The sequence below is a fragment of the Pleurodeles waltl genome, chromosome 6 (assembly GCF_031143425.1).
Source record: "Pleurodeles waltl isolate 20211129_DDA chromosome 6, aPleWal1.hap1.20221129, whole genome shotgun sequence".
Taxonomy (NCBI): domain Eukaryota; kingdom Metazoa; phylum Chordata; class Amphibia; order Caudata; family Salamandridae; genus Pleurodeles; species Pleurodeles waltl.
In genome coordinates this window covers 1166430650-1166447115 of record NC_090445.1, presented here as the reverse complement: position 1 = coordinate 1166447115, position 16466 = coordinate 1166430650, and positions in this window count along the sequence as shown.

The window sequence follows — 16466 nt, the reverse complement described above, 5'->3', positions numbered from 1 at the left end:
TTGATTGTGAGTATGACTTTCTTGACAAGATTGTGGCCAATTATACCTCAGCTTTAAAGACAACTACTACACTCAAAGAAAAAGATAGGTTTAGGATAGATGAGAAATATTTGCACGTAGATAATACCCCTGGAGAACTTTTTTCTATTGTTTTCTAACGCCTATTGCTTGAGTATATTGAGACAATGGATGCAAGAGATTATGGGGGTCATTCCGACCCAGCGGGAAAGACCCAGCAACGATGAAGCCGGCTCCGAATGGAGCCGGCGGAGTTGCTGGGGTGCGACGGGTGCAGTGGCACCCGTCGCAATTTTCAGTGTCTGCCAAGCAGACACTGAAAATCTTGCTGGGGCCCTGTTAGGGGGCCCCTGCACTGCCCATGCCACCCGTTCCCGCCAGCCTCTTCCTGGCGGTGTAAACCACCAGGAACAGGCTGGCGGGAAGGGGGTCGGAATCCCCATGGCGGCGCTGCTTGCAGCGCCGCCATGGAGGATTCCTTTGGCCAGGTGAAAACCGTCGGGAAACCGCCGGTTTCCCTTTTCTGACCGCGGCTTTACCGCCGCGGTCAGAATTGGCCAGGAAGCACCGCCAGCCAGCCTGTTGGCGGTGCTTCCGTGGTCGTTGGCCCTGGCGGTCAATGACCGCCAGGGTCAGAATGACCCCCTATGTCTGCATGCAGATTTCTTCATCAGTGGAAGAAGAGTTACTTACCATAGTTTGCCCCTTACTTACGGAATAAGTTTTAGTCTTTTACTAACAAGATTCTATAACCAGGACTACATTCAATACTTCTACTTAAATTATGATGTAGTATTTTTGTTTGTCCCTTTCAATAAGTATTTGTGTAGGGTAGCTAAGGAAAACACCATAGAGTTAGTAAGAGGGTTCTTCGAACCTACTTTGACTTTTGGTACTGATTACGGAAATAATTTAACATGCTTGCTTACGCCTATAGAAAAAAGTTTCTTAGATCAGACAGATGACAGAAGAAAAGCATTAAAGGAGAAATTAGAAAAAAGGCTTAGAGAAAAGGGCATTTAGAAATTATCATGCATTTAGTGACATAAAGACACAAGTGAGGTTAGCTTTAGATGCACAACACATAGGAAAGCTGTGTGCATATAGGCCTAAATCTAGAACCCATACATTGTTTGTGGGAACGAGTGAATGCAGGCATGTGTTTTTGTTTTACAGTAAATGGACGTTCATGTTGAATGGACAATACCCAGCAATTCCAGGAGTTTATTACATTTGTGGCGCAAATGAATATTATTGTCTTCCTAGAGGATGGTATGGCACGTGTTACATTGGAATAATTTTCCCAAAGATTTTTCTACTTGAGAATCTGAATAAGATACCTGAAATGAATCAATCCATCTCAGTAGATCTTCTGCGATTATTCCTGAAAGCATTATGTCTTCTACAGGGAAATCTTATCCTTGTGCGGATTTGAAATGGGACACAACATCAGCACATGGCCAGAGCTTACTCACTAATAGTGGCAACTATATCTATATGGGCAATGTCCCTTCTCTACCCCCCAAATCGCGGGAAGATAAATTTTCACTTGTCAACAAGGCCTAACATTGGCTACGCCATGTTAGAGGCTGTGGTTCAATTATTCATGCAGATATTTTATCAGCTGAACGCTTAAGTGGTTCACTGGGTGGCCGGGATGCTATAAAACTTAACCACATCAGCCCCCAATTGGTAAAGGGTCTGTTGCATATGGAAGTACGCAATCACGTAAGAAAGGGAACCGCTATTTTCCTGAGCGACAGTTGACCCGCTGCTGGCATTGGGAGGCCGAAATCTCCACCAACCACGGCCTCAACTGCATTGGTCAGAGTTATGGGGCACTATGCCCTTAATGGGCCAACATCTGGCCCTGTTCTCATGAACGATATGGGACTTGCCCTCAGAGGGCACAACGCACGTGATCTTGATCTCCAGGGGGCTACTTCTGACATTGATTGACTATGTCCATCTGGGTCGCACAGCAATAATACTAGTTTTGGTCTAACCATTTCATTATCCTCCAAAAATGCACCCAGTCCAGGAGTCGCCCCTTTTTGGAAATTGCAATTACACCCACAATTGCAACCCGACTTTATTGATATCTCTAAAACTACATTTTCTAATGAGCACATTAACAGTTCTTATTCTGCTGATATTCCTTACAAATCACATTGTTCTATTGCTTACTCAACTGCGAAGTTTTTGTCTTGGAATGTGGCTGGCATTAATAGCAAATTAGCTGATATTGATTGGGGGTATATGTTGACAATTTTAACATCTGTATGTTTCAGGAAACATGGGCTACTCATAGCACAAATAGGCAGGGGTTTTGCTCTTTTCCTAAAAAAGCCATGCCGTCTTTAGCTGGTAAAGCAGCAGTGGGCCTTTTTACTTGGGTAAAAATTACAGAGGTGGGAGGCGTAAAGGAGCTATATGTAGATTCTCCTGACATTTTGGCCATAGTTATACAGCCAAACCCGGGTCCCCCGGTTTTGTGTATAAATATTTACAATAGACCGGGCTCCCCCAACCAGCGGTCAGCCACCATAGAGCTTCTGAATACTACAATTCTGGATCTTCGTCCAAAGCATCATATTATTATAGCCGGAGATTTCAATGCGCCAATTGAGCCCAATTCTGCTTTTTATTGAGGCCATGCAGACCGAAGATGATATATGGAATACCCCTCCTCATTCACTTCAGTTAAATACACCCAAAGTTGGCTTTAGGGCTTTGCAGATAATAGATCTCATGATATTCCGTGGTCTTTGCCCTGGTAATGGACGCTTTCTGGCTGACAGTCCCGCCAGACCAACTTTTTTCAGGGGTTGTATAGCAGTACCCTGGATTTCGTTTTATTTGATTTAAGGGTCTGGCACTACATAACAGACGTGAAAGTGGGAAACCAGTATACTAGCGACCATGCTCCTCTTCAAATCGTATACGATAGACAACTTTTACTAGGAGCTGCGTCTCCCCCTGATTTTGTATCTACTGGCGTCTTGAAGTTGTCTAGCAATAAGCGCACGGTTAGATGGGACTCTTTCCAGAACTCCAATGAACTACAGGGCAAATTATGTTTTATAGTCTCTAGCCACCAGCTTTTTGACGACCATCTCACACTTACTCCATTCGAACTCATGTCTCTCTATTTGGATCATTTGCTACCCTCAGAAATGTGTTTTTTAAATCTGTCAGGGTAACAGCTAATCTTCCCTCTTACCCTAGCAACAAGTGGTTTGACAAGAGATGTAGAAAGGCCAAAAGCACCTTGATCGAAGCGTTAAGATCAAAAGACAGAGAAGAAATTGTCAATGCGAGACGAACCTATGTCTCCATATGTAAGTTGTGCAAAACTGAACACCAAGAGCTGTTATGGAGCGAGTTGGCCCAGGCCGCAAGGCCCCCTGACCCTAAAGGCTTCTGGCTTTTGGTCGCTCGCAGCGATCAAAACCAAGTATCTAAGCCAGAGTGCCACACTGCACCTGAAGTTTGGCTTACCCACTTCAGGGAATTGTATGGCTCCCCGTCTGACTGTGATTTTATAAGCCCTGGGGAGACGACATTTTCACAGTTGTTAGCGACTACTTTGCTACCTTTTTCATTAAAAGAAACTGAGCTTGCCATCACTGCCCAAAAATGAGGGAAGGCCCCAGGGCCAGATGGCATTCCTTCGGACATGTACAAAACAGTTTTGAACAACTGGAGCCTGCATGTAAATAGGATCTCTAATGCTGTTTTGACAAACAGATCTTATCCCGGTTCATGGAATGAGGCAATTATTGTGCTTATACATAAGAAAAGGGAGAGGGGTATACCAGGGAACTACAGACCTATCAGCCTCTTAGACAACCTACAAAAAATATTTTGTTACCAGTTACTAAGCAGGCTGAGAAAATGGATAGCGGATAATCAAGTACTCAGTCATCTCCAGGCGGGGTTTAGAGACAAAGTCAGCACAATTGACCAGGTTTTCTGTTTTATTTCCATTAAGTGGAAATCAGTTGACGTGGATTCAGGCCATCTTTTTGTGGCATTTGTAGATTTGAAATCTGCCTTTGATCTTGTTCCACGCCAAAAGCTGTTGGAAGTCATGAGCAGTGTGGGGGTTCCATGCCCCATGTTAAACATAATTAGAGATCTTTACATTGGCAATTGTGCTAGAATCCGATGGGGCCCGAAAGGTGAATTAACATCAGAGTTTCCCACAAACCGTGGTGTGAGACAGGGCTGTGTACTTGCTCCCACATTGTTCCTTTTATTTATTAATGCATGTATCCCCTATCTTCTGAAATGTTCTAGCGATGCCCCCAGATTGGGAGGGCAAAAGATCCCATGTCTCCTATTTGCTGACGACACCTTGCTAATCTCACAAACGGCTATTGGTCTCTCTAACTTGCTTATGAGTTTTATGGACTTTTGTAAAGATCATGGCCTAGAAATCAACTCAACAAATACCAAATACATGGTGTTTGGGGATAAAAAGCAAAAGATTAGAAGACCCATTTGTCTAGAGGGTGTCATTTTGGAAAGAGTGGGTGCTTTTGATTATTTAGGACTAAAACTGGAAGATTCACACAAATGGCACGCTCATCTCCAGAAATCAGCAATGTGTTTGAAACAAAGGGCGGGCAGCGTTGTGAGATTTGCAGCCAGATCCCCCAGATTTGCCATGACTCCGCTCTAGAAATATATAAATCTCAAGCAAGGGGGGGGGGGGGGCTTTATGGAGCCGAGCTGTGGGGCCATTGCAACCTGGAGGATTTGGCAAGGGTGGAAAATTCTTATTTAAAGATGTTGCTAAGAGTTCCTCTCAGCACTCCATCCATGCCTATTCGAATGGATTTAAACCTCTTCTCAATTAGCCAGATTGCCGCCCTAAGGCCACTGTTGTTTTGGATTAGAGTTTGGTCATTAGATTCTCTCATCCCATATAGACTTGGGCTGATTAACCTGGTGAGTACCAACTCTACTACAAAAATCAAATGGTGTACTTATATAGAGCGGACCTTTTCTTCTCTTGGTTTGGGGAATTATTGGAAGGACCCTTCTTCTATTCCAAAAAACGCCATTCAGACATTGAAGGATGCATTTTGGCTTAATGTTCAAAGTTCGCAGAAGCTTCGTCTTCTACCATGACTGGCAGTTTGTTTTACAAATTAAATGCCACTACGAGTTTGAGCACTTTATGGATACATTACTTTCTCCAATTGCACGTGCTTTGTATATTAGATTTAGAATAGGGTCTCTTCCTCTGGGTACCCCAACCTATAAATGGTCTAACACAACTAATAGGTCCAAGACATGCCCAATGGAATGTGAGAATGAAGAAACCATGATTCACGTCCTCTTCCAATGCCCTGCATACTTCAAACAGAGGGCTCTTTGGATCATCCCATTATGTAGACGAATGGGTTTTAGGAATTGTTTATTGGCCTTGAGAATATTTAAATCGGATCCATCTGTGTTATTGGCATGTTCTTTGGCAACATTTTTTTAATCTATTTGGAATTTTAGACTTGGAATTTTAAATGACAAAATTTAGCTATAGATACTAGTAGCAGGCAATGCAGTTTACAGTTGCAAAACACAATGTATGTTTAGTACTACATCTCAGATAATGTATAACCAATATTGCACGCCCTTACTATATCTGTATATTTATGTAAACCTCTAGGTATTGCATCTTGTTGTTTTAAGCTTTTATGATTTTAGAGTATTATTCTAAATTTTAATGATCTTATGTCCTATTTCTATTTTTCTAAACGTTTTTATTGTGCTTTTATGGTATATTTTTACTGAAATTAAGTGAAGATGATGATGATGATAAGTGTTGGACTTTTGCTTATGCAGGGTCATCCCCAGTCTTTTTCGCCTCCTGCCTCCTATTTTTTTCTGACATGTTGCTGTTGGCTTTTCAACTCTGAGCACTTTACCACTGCTAACCAGTGCTAAAGTGCATATGCTCTCCTGTTTAAATTGTATGTTTGTGGTTTATCCATGATTGGCATATTTGATTTACTAGTAAGTCCCTAGTAAGGTGCACTAGAGGTGCCAGGGCCTGTAAATCAAATGCTACTAGTGGGCCTGCAGCACTGGTTGTGCCACCCACATAAGTAGCTCTGTAATCATGTCTCAGACCTGCCCCTGCAGTGTCTGGATGTGTATTTTTACACTGTAAATTCGACTTGGCAAGTGTACCCACTTGCCAGGCCTAAACCTTCCCTTTCCTTACATGTAAGGCGCCCCTAAGGTAGGCCCTAGGTAGCCCCAAGGGCAGGGTGCAGTGTATGGATAAGGTAGGACATATAGTAATGTGGTTTATATGTCCTGACAGTGAAATACTGCCAATTTCGTTTTCACTGTTGCAAGGTCTGTCTCTCTCTCATAGGATAATATGGGGGCTACCTTTAAACATGATTAAAGTGTAGATTCCCCTAGAGAGTAGATGGACATGTGGAGTTTGGGATCCCTGAACTCACAATTTAAAAATACATCTTTTAGTAAAGTTGATTTTGAGATTGTGCGTTTGGAAATGCCACTTTTAGAAAGTGAGCATTTTCTTGCTTAAACCATTCTGTGACTCTGCCTTGTTTGTGGATTCCCTGTCTGGGTCAGTTTGACAGTTGGGTTGTTTTTCACCTCACACCAGACAGTGACACAAAGGGAGCTGGGGTGTGATCTGCATTTCCTGATTAGCCATCTCTGCTAGGAGGGAGGGGTGGAGTGGTCACTCTCATCTGAAAGGACTGTGCCTGCCTCTGACAATGCTGTCTCCAGCCCCCTGGTGTGTGTCTGAGGCCTTGCCTGGGCAAGGCAGGATTTCACAAGAAGGTGTGAGTCCCCTTTGAAGAAAGGTGACTTCAAAGACTAAAATGGGTATAAGAAGGGCACCCAAACTTACAAACTTTAGAAACACTTCTGGAATCAAGAGGAACCTCTGCCTGGAGAAGAGCTGATCGCTGAGGAACAAGTGCTGCCCTGCCTGTGACTGTGCTTTGTGGAGCTTTCCTGCAGTGCTGCTTCTGCCAGAGTAAGAGGGCAAAGACTGGACTTTGTGTGCCTTCCATCTTGAAGAAGCAATCTCCAAGGGCTTGATGTAGAGCTTGCCTCCTGTTGTTGAAGTCTCAGGGATAGCAAAGACTTCTTCCTGCCAGCACCTGGAGTCTCTGGAGAGACCCCTACTCTGCTCTGTGGTGCCCTTCCAGTTCCTGGGACCCTGAAAGGAGAGGCTGGCAGCCTAAGGACAAAAATACACGCACCGAGCACCGTGCGGAGAAAAGATCGACGCGATTCCGATCGCAGCTGAGAAAACGACGCGACGCCGGCTCCGCAGCTGAGAAACGACGCCGCAGGAAACGCGACCGGAGAATCGACGCCCGGAGCAGGAGAAACGACGCGCAGCATCGCTGACGAAGGCTGAGAGATCGCAACCTGCGCCGCGGGACTTTCGGACCGTCGCGTGGCTGGCTTTTTCGACGCGCATCGCCGTGCCGAGTTGTTTTCGACGCATATAACCGTGCAGGGTTATTTTCGACGCGCACCGCCCGTGCGGGGTTATTTTTGACGCAAACCAGGTACATTTACACGCTAGCAGCGCTAGTGTGTTGTTACAACTACCTAAAGACTCTTTTTATTTTAAACCTTTAAAAAAATCATAACTTGACTTGTGTATGTTGGATTTTTGTCGTTTTGGTCTTGTTTTGTCTAGATAAATATTTCCTATTTTTCTAAACTGGTGTTGTGTCATTTTGTAGTGTTTTCATTAAGTTACTGTGTGTGTTGGTACAAATACTTTACGCCCAGCACTCTGAGGTTAAGCCTACTGCTCTGCCAAGCTACCAAGGGGGTAAGCAGGGGTTAGCTGAGGGTGATTCTCTTTTATCCTAACTAGAGTGAGGGTCCTTGCTTGAACAGGGGGTAACCTGACTGTCAACCAAAGACCCCATTTCTAACAATAAGTTACTGAAATGACTCAATTATATCATGTTAGACAAAGACGAGAATCATATTCTGGCATAGTTGGAGACATATGGGAAGCATTCTGAATTCTTTGAAAATTCAAACGTTGCCTACTATTAACATGCTGAGAAATGTTTCAGGAGCCATGATCCTAATGGATACAGAAATGGCTGCGGTAAGATCCATGACTCTTCAGAACCGCCTTGCATTAGACATCCTTTTAGCAAAGGAGGGTGGAGTTTGTAAAATGCTGAATCTGCAACTTTGTTGCTCCTGTGCACATAACAACAGTAATGAAACTAGAAGCCTTATTAACAATTTGACTAATGATAGTGCTGATTTGAAAGAGCTGAAAGAACATGGATTTTGGGAAAATGTTGGCAAAGGCTTTGCTTCCATGGGAAATTGGCTTGGCAACCTAGGAAAAGGGATAATATCAAAAATAATACAAGTAATATTGGTTATTGTGATTTGTATTAGAGCATGGTGAATATGTAAATTGTATCATGTAATTAAGACAAAGGGGGTTATTCTAACTTTGGAGGAGGTGTTAATCCGTCCCAAAAGTGACGGAAAAGTGACGGATTTACCACCAGCCGTATTACGAGTCCATTATATCCTATGGAACTCGTAATACGGCTGGTGGTATATCCGTCACTTTACCGTCACTTTTGGGACGGATTAACACTCCTCCAAAGTTAGAATAACCCCCAAAGAAATTTAAAAATGATGAGAGGAAGGAAGAAATGAAAATTAAACAATTGTTTAGGGAAAATTTGAAAAGGGAAAGAAGAATTAAAAGTTATAAGAAGAACAAATTGTAGGTGAACAAAAATCTGTGTCTGAAGATGTACAGTGTGATGACATATTTAGTTATCAGAGGAGGAATTGTGAACACTGAATGTATTACTAATGATTTTAATTTATTTTGGATAATGAATCTGCATAGAATTTGACTAACAGAGAAAATAATGTGCAACATGGAAAAATGTGCCCACTTGAGTGGCCGACATTAAAGTATGAAGTGTAATAAATGCATATTAATATTAATTGAAGTGCCTATCTTTAGGTTATTGTAGTAATGTGTTAAATTTATGATTTTACATTATGTATTTGCTTTATTAAATATAGGCTTTAAGTTAGTGAGTTTGGGCCTAGTTTTGCACAGCCTCATGTTAAGCTGCACTGTTTAATAAAATTGTGGGAATGTATGTCTAGAGAAATCAATTCATGTATTATTTTCACTACGTTGACCAAACGTTAGCAGATGTCTTTAACTTTCTCATGAGAACTACCTGCTAGAAAATCTTGTATTAGTAATTGCTACATTGTAAAATTTGATGCGTGAGACAGCGATGTTCCCAGGAGCTAACAATGGATGCGCTGACTGAAGTACGGATGGATACAAAAATGTTACCTGATGAGCCTGACAGTGGGAACAGGAGAAGAGGAGCAATCATCGACATGTGAGAGACAGTTTTAGTTATATCTTAGATTTGAGCTTTTATTTCTGTTGAACTAATTGTAAACGTACGATTTCCTGACCAATGACAATGTGGGAAGTTCTTTAGGTGATTTTGATTTAGCTCGACTGCACAGAGAAAAGCGTGCATATTCCTACTTTGATTTCCTCCATTGAGGATCATTCTGTTCTGTCTGAGTAGCTGAACAGTTCCTAACAATTTAATCCCATCTTTAATCTTATTGCCAAAAGTAAATGCTGAATGCTTATTCCTTAGATATTGCTTCCTAATGGTTCGGATAGCGTAGAGTCCCAGTTTCCGAACCATTCTCCTTCATTGTCTGTTGCTGATGCTGACCGAACTGCTGTCCAACTGACAAAGATTATCACAGCTTGCTGATCCATATGAATGGTATAACAAAATGCTATTGTTCTTGTTGTAGGAGATGTTCTTTGTTTCTATTTACCAATCGCCATTTTATAGAGCCATAGGTAGATGTTTTCCAAATTGTCTTTGATTAAATTGTTTTGTATGAAGTCCAAACATGCTATTCTAATCGGAAGGTTAGTTAGGAAACCCAGAGATGCTAACAAATTGCTATTAACAAAGGACTGAAGTTGTTCACTTGCTGAACCTAAAGTTACTTACCTTCGGTAACGCCTTTTCTGGTGGATACACTAGCTACCTGTAGATTCCTCACCTAATGAATTCTCCCAATGTGCCAGCATTCAACGAAAATTTTCTTCCCAGCTCTGCATGTCGATGAGGACGTCACAATTGCCAGACTCCCACACGATGCCGTCTGACATCACTGAGGCAATAAGAGGTCCTCGCCGTCGTGCTGACATCAGTTTTCACCATTTATTACGTGCCTTTGAGGCGAACAGGTGACAACCAACACCATATATTTGACATGAATACCTCAACCAAATATTTAAGATCATCATTTAATCAAAAACAACTGCAAAATATCAATTAAAAAATATACATATACCCATATAAACATACAATTGCATTGATATATACATATCTACAATATACAGATGCACACCCAAGGAAATCTTGGTATAACCATACAGGCAACGGGGAGGAGGGTGGGACCATGAGGAATCCACAGGTAGCTAGTGTATCCACCAGAAAAGACGTTACCAAAGGTAAGTAACTTGTTCTTCTGATGGATACAACTACCTGTGGATTCCTCGCCTAATGAATAGAGTCCCAAAGCAGTACAGCACACAGTGGTGGGTGCCTGAATGGTCAAACCAAGAAATCCTGCAGCACAGACCATGCAAAATGGCCATCCCTCCTAACCTCTGAATCCAAGCAAAAATGCTTCGCAAAAGTACGGAGGGACGCCCAAGTTGCAGCCTTACAGATGTCAGCCACAGGAACACCTCAAGCCAAGCCTAAAGAGGCCGACTTAGCCCTGGTGGAATGGGCTCTAATTCCAACAGGAGGAACCTTCTTTGCCAAAGAATAACAGATTTTAATGCAAAGAATGACCCACCTGGATAGTGTTCTCTTGTGGACAGCCTTGCCTTTCCTCTTCCTCACGTAACCGCCGAAGAGCTGACCCTCCAGTCGAAACTCTTTTGTCCTGTCGATGTAAAAGCTCAACGCTCTTTTAGGATCCAGTCGGTGCAGCCTCTCTTCCTCCTTTGATGGATGAGGAGGATGATAGAAGGACGAGAGTGTTATAGACTGCCCTACATGAAAGGGTGTAACAACCTTCGGTAAGAAAGCCGCCTTGGTCCTCAACACCACCTTGTCCACATAAAAGGAAGTGAACAGGGGCTTCACACAAAGCGCTTGAAGCTCTCTCACCCACCTAGCAGATGTAATGGCAACCAGAAAAACAGTTTTCAATACTAATAACCTTAAGGAGCATGAATGCATCGGTTCAAACGGCAAACCCATCAGAAATGTTAGCACTAAATTTAAATCCCACTGAGGCATACTAAAGGGAGTGGGAGGAAACCTATTAGTTAGGCCCTTTAAGAACCTTAAAACTATAGGGGACTTAAATAAAGAGGGTTGGATAGAAAGGCACAGAAAGGCTGACAGTGCCGACAGATAGCCTTTAACAGTCGCAACTGCACAACCCCCCTGTGCCAAGGATAACGCAAATAATAAAATGTCAGACAAGTGGGCACGTAATGGATCGATTTGCTTCTCTCCACACCAAGTCACAAAGTTAGCCCACCTGCGAGCATAGATAGATTTGGTGGAGTGTCGCCTGGCCGATAAAAAAACGTCCACCACTTCTGGTGGGAGAGAAAAGGAAGTCAAATTGCCCTGTTCAATCTCCAGGCATGAAGGTGCAGGCTCTGGAGGTGGGGGTGTAGAACCTGCCCCTGCGAGAGGGGGTCTGCCCTGTGAGGGAGACGGAGCGGAGGGCACAGTGAGAGTTGGAGAAGATTTGTATACTACACCCTTCTTGGCCAATCCGGAGCTTTCAAGATAACTTGGGCCCGGTCTCTGTGAATCTTCCTCCGAACCCGAGGGATCAAGGGTATGGGGGGGGGAAACGCATAAAGCAACTGGCCGAACCAGGACATCTGAAATGCATCCCTCCAACGCTCCTTGCACCGAATACTGGAAGCTGCAGAATGACAGGCAGTGCGCGTTCTCCCGAGTGGCAAACAGGTCCACCTGAGGAAACCCCCACATCCGGAAGATGTAAAGGATCAGGTCCGGATGGAGATGCCACTTGTGATCGGCTGAGAAGTGCCGACTGAGACTGTCCGCACGTACATTCAGAGCTCCGGCCAGATGGTTTGCTACCAAGCAAATCCGATGGTCCTAAGCCCAGGACCAGAACCGCAGAGCCTCTCTGCAGAGAAGGTGTGACCCTACTCCTCCCTGCTTGTTTATATACCACATCGCAGTAGTGTTGTCCATCAGAACCTGGACCGACTGACCGCAAAGGGGTGGGAGGAAGGCCTTGAGAGCCAGACGTATCGCCCGCAATTCCAGCAGATTGATGTGAAACATCTGTTTCACTGGAGACCAATGACCTTTGATCTCCAGGTCCCCCAGATGAGCTCCCCACCCTAGAGTGGAAGCATCCGTTATCACCGTGGCCACTGGAGGAGGCAGCGAAAACGGCCGTCCTTGGGAAAGGTTGCCGCCCGCAGCCCACCATTGTAGATCCGCTGCAGTGTCTCTGGAGATCTTTATCGACTCCTCAAGATCCCCTTTGTGTTGAACCCACTGCCTGCGGAGGCACCACGAAAGAGCCCTCATGTGCCAGGGTGCATGAGTGACCAACAGATTGCATGAAGCGAACAGACCGATCAGATGAAGGACCTTGAGGACCGGAACTACCGCTCCACTTTGAAACATTGGAATCAACGCCTGAATATCCTGAATCCACTGAGGCGGAGGAAAGGCCTGATTCAATGTTGTGTCCAGTACTGCCCCTATGAAGGGCTCCAGGTGAGATTTGGGCACGTACACCAAAAACCCCAGATCGAACAACAACTGGGTTGTCATCCGCAGATGATGCAGCACGAGCTCTGGAGAATTGGCTTTGATCAACCAATCGTCCTGGTAAGGGAACACCGCTATTCCCTTCCTCCTGAGACGTGCTGCAACCACCGCCATCACCTTTGTGAAGACTCGAGGTGCAGAAGTAAGACCAAAAGGAAGGACCGCAAGCTGGTAGTGTTGCGACCCCACCACAAACTGGAGATACGTCCTGTGAGACTTGAGAATGGGAATATGAAAGAAAGCATCCTGCAAGTCGACAGACACTATCAAATCTCCTTCGTTCAACGCCAAAAGCACCTGCGCTAGGATCAGCATCTTGAATTTCTCCTGTTTGAGGAACCAATTCAAACCCCTCAGGTCCAGGATAGGTCTCAACCGACCATCGTTCTTGGGGATCAGGAAATATCTTGAATAACAACCCTGACCCCTCTCCTGCTCTGGAACCAACTCCACTGCACCTTTTGATAAAAGAACTAGAACCTCCTGCTGCAACAATAGGAGATGGTCTTCCACACAGAAGGATGGACGGGGAGGGATGGGAGGGGGAAACTCTCGAAAGGGAAGGGCATACCCTTTCCTCACAATGTTGATGACCCAGGAGTCTGATGTGACTGACTCCCACATACGGAGAAAACAAATTAGGATTCCCCCTACAGGAGAAGAATGGGATGGAATGGTTGGAGGACTAAGGCTGCTTCCCCTGTCGCACCCCTCCGGAGGAAGAGGAAGAGGCAGGGTGCTGCTGGGTGGCCCCTCTCGTCCTAACCCTACCCCGCCCTCTATAGGTCCTATAGAGGAGAGTAGCAGGTAGCTGGCCTGCTGGTTGGAGTCTACCCCGAAGGAAGAACCACGGCCCAACCCCCTGAACCTCCTAAAGGATTTAAACAGGGTGGTGGAAGAAGCCTGCAAGCCCAGCGACTTTTAGCGGTAGCCCTGCTTTCTTTAAATTGTTCTAAGGCAGAGTCAGCCTTCGTGCCAAACAGCTTGTCCCCATCAAAGGGCAAGTCTAACAGGGTCTATTGTACATCAGCTGAAAAACCAGACGACCTCAACCAGGCATGCCTCCTGGTCGCTATCGATGTACCCATTGCCTGGGCCACTGAGTCGGAAGTATCCAGTCCTGTCTGGATGATCTGAGTTGCCGCTGCCTGCGAATCTGCCAGAAGACCCATCACTTCCGGAGGCAAATCAGACTGCGCAGCCTTGGCCGCATCCATCAAGGCATAGATGTACCTGCCCAAGACACAGGTTGTGTTGGCTGACTTCAAGGCCATACTGCAAGACAAAAAGGTTTTCTTTGCTGACTGTTCCATCTTTTTGGACTCTGTCTGACGGGGCCCCAGGGAAGGATCCAGGCGCTATACGTGAAGAGCACACGGCCTGCCCTACCAGACTCTCCGGAGTCGGATGCTTAGATAGGAAACCTGGATCCCCCCAGGAGCCACCCTGTATCTTCTGGCCACAGCTCGATTCACCGCAGATGAAGACACCTGCTTCTTCCAAACTTCCATGATGGGATCTGTAAGGGCCTCATTAAAGGGGAGGAGCAGCTCCGCCGCAACTGCTGCAGGATGCAAAACCTCTGTGAGGATATTCGTTTTTACCTCAGCAGCAGGCAGCAGGAGATCTAAAAAGTCTGCCGCCTTCCTAACCACTGAGTGAAACGAAGCAGCCTCCTCAGTGTACTCCCCAGGAGATGCCAAATCCCACTCTGGAGAAGTGTCCAGTCCATTAGTGGAGTCCAAGCCCTGGAAATCTCCCAGGGGCTCCTCAATCTCTCCTTCCAGGAGTTGCCTTCTGTATTCCTGTTCTTCCAACAGTCTCAGGGCCTTTCTCCTGGAATGCAACCTGACCTCTATCCTTAGCGTCAACAAGGAATTTGCCGACGTTGACGACCTCGGTTGACGCTGATCCTCCGATTCACCCGACACCGGATCCGTCGGTGCCGTAGACAGGTGGGCCCTCTTTACTGGCATCGACTGAAGCCGCGGGGAAGCAGATGGCACCACCGGATTCGCAGGTGCCACCGGCGTCGCAGATCTTCTCTGTGATGACATCGGCGCCGGACCTGCACCTCCAATCGGACAAACATGCATGAATGTCGTTGGTCTGCATGGAGCCAGAACGCCCAAATTAAATGCCAAGGGGCCTGAGGGACCAGCCGAAGCACCGCCAGGAACCATGGAGGAGAAGATATTGAACATCGCGTTCTAGAACGCTGCCTGATCTGCCCCTGGAGCCAGGAACTCAGGATACCGTGGCGTCAGCGCTGGATACCCTTGCGGTGCCGGCTCCGTATACTCCTGCGGCTCCGGAGAAGGGTTTGCCTCAGAAAAAGCCGGCGAGACGTAGGGGCTCTGGCGAGGCTTAACTTCATACACCAACGGCGCTGGTGAATCCGCAGGGCTCTGTGGCGTTACTGTCGGACTGACCTCCCAGGACTTTCGAAGCCGAGCTGAAGGCGACCTTGATCGAGACCGGCCCTTCTCCGACCGACGTCGTGATTTGTGTCAGCACCTGGAGTTATGACGGCGTCGCTTCCTATGGCTCCTCGAAGATTTTGTAGAGGATCAACGATGCTGTCTCTTTTCCTTTTCGTTGGACTTCGCCAAGTACAGTTTCGCTTCACACTCTTTCAGCGCCTTAGGGTTCATTTGCGGACATGAACCGCATTCCTCCACATCATGGTCGGAACTGAGACAGTACAAGCAATTATTGTGCAGATCTGTAACAGACATATGGCCCCCCCATTCCCTACATGGTTTAAAACCAGGCTCTAGGGAGCAACTGTTGCTTTGATTGATACTTTGTTAAAACATGTCTCCTCCACGGAAATCCAAAGAAAAAACGTTACTCAAAGGCACAGAAAAAAGGGAACTGACGTCAGCACGACGGCGAGTACCTCTTATTGCCTCAATGACGTCAGACGGCGTCGCATGGGAGTCGGGCAATTGTGACGTCCTCGTCGACGTGCAGAGCTGGGAAGAAAATTTCCGTAGAATGCTGGCGCATTGGGAGAATTCATTAGGTGAGGAATCCACAGGTAGTTGTATCCATCAGAATGTATGCTATTTCCATTACGCAATTGTTCTTACTTTTGATTTGCACTGTGATTTTCGAATGTTTAGTAACCAATGCAGTAGTTAAATTGAGATTCTTTGGAAGATTTGGTCAACTACTGTTGTTCTAGTATGTATACCAGTTGGTTTTGAGACTAATTTACGTGACATTAGCATTGTTAATATAGGAAAATAAACATTCTAATTTTAAATAAAGGTGTGGTTATTCATGACCAAATGGATCACGATGTGTGAAGATTACTGACTCCAAAGGTATTTGATGTTGTTTATTGATGTTGATGAAATTGCGTTGTATTTGTGATTTATGGTGGGAATCACTCCAAGCGCAGTCAAAAGGTTCATCGAACCTCTAACGCGTCCCCTTATAAATTAATAAAAAGAGACCAAAAAAGGACAGACGCACTAACAAGGCTTTGGCCTTAAGAATTGTTTTTAATTCAGTAGGGCGGTA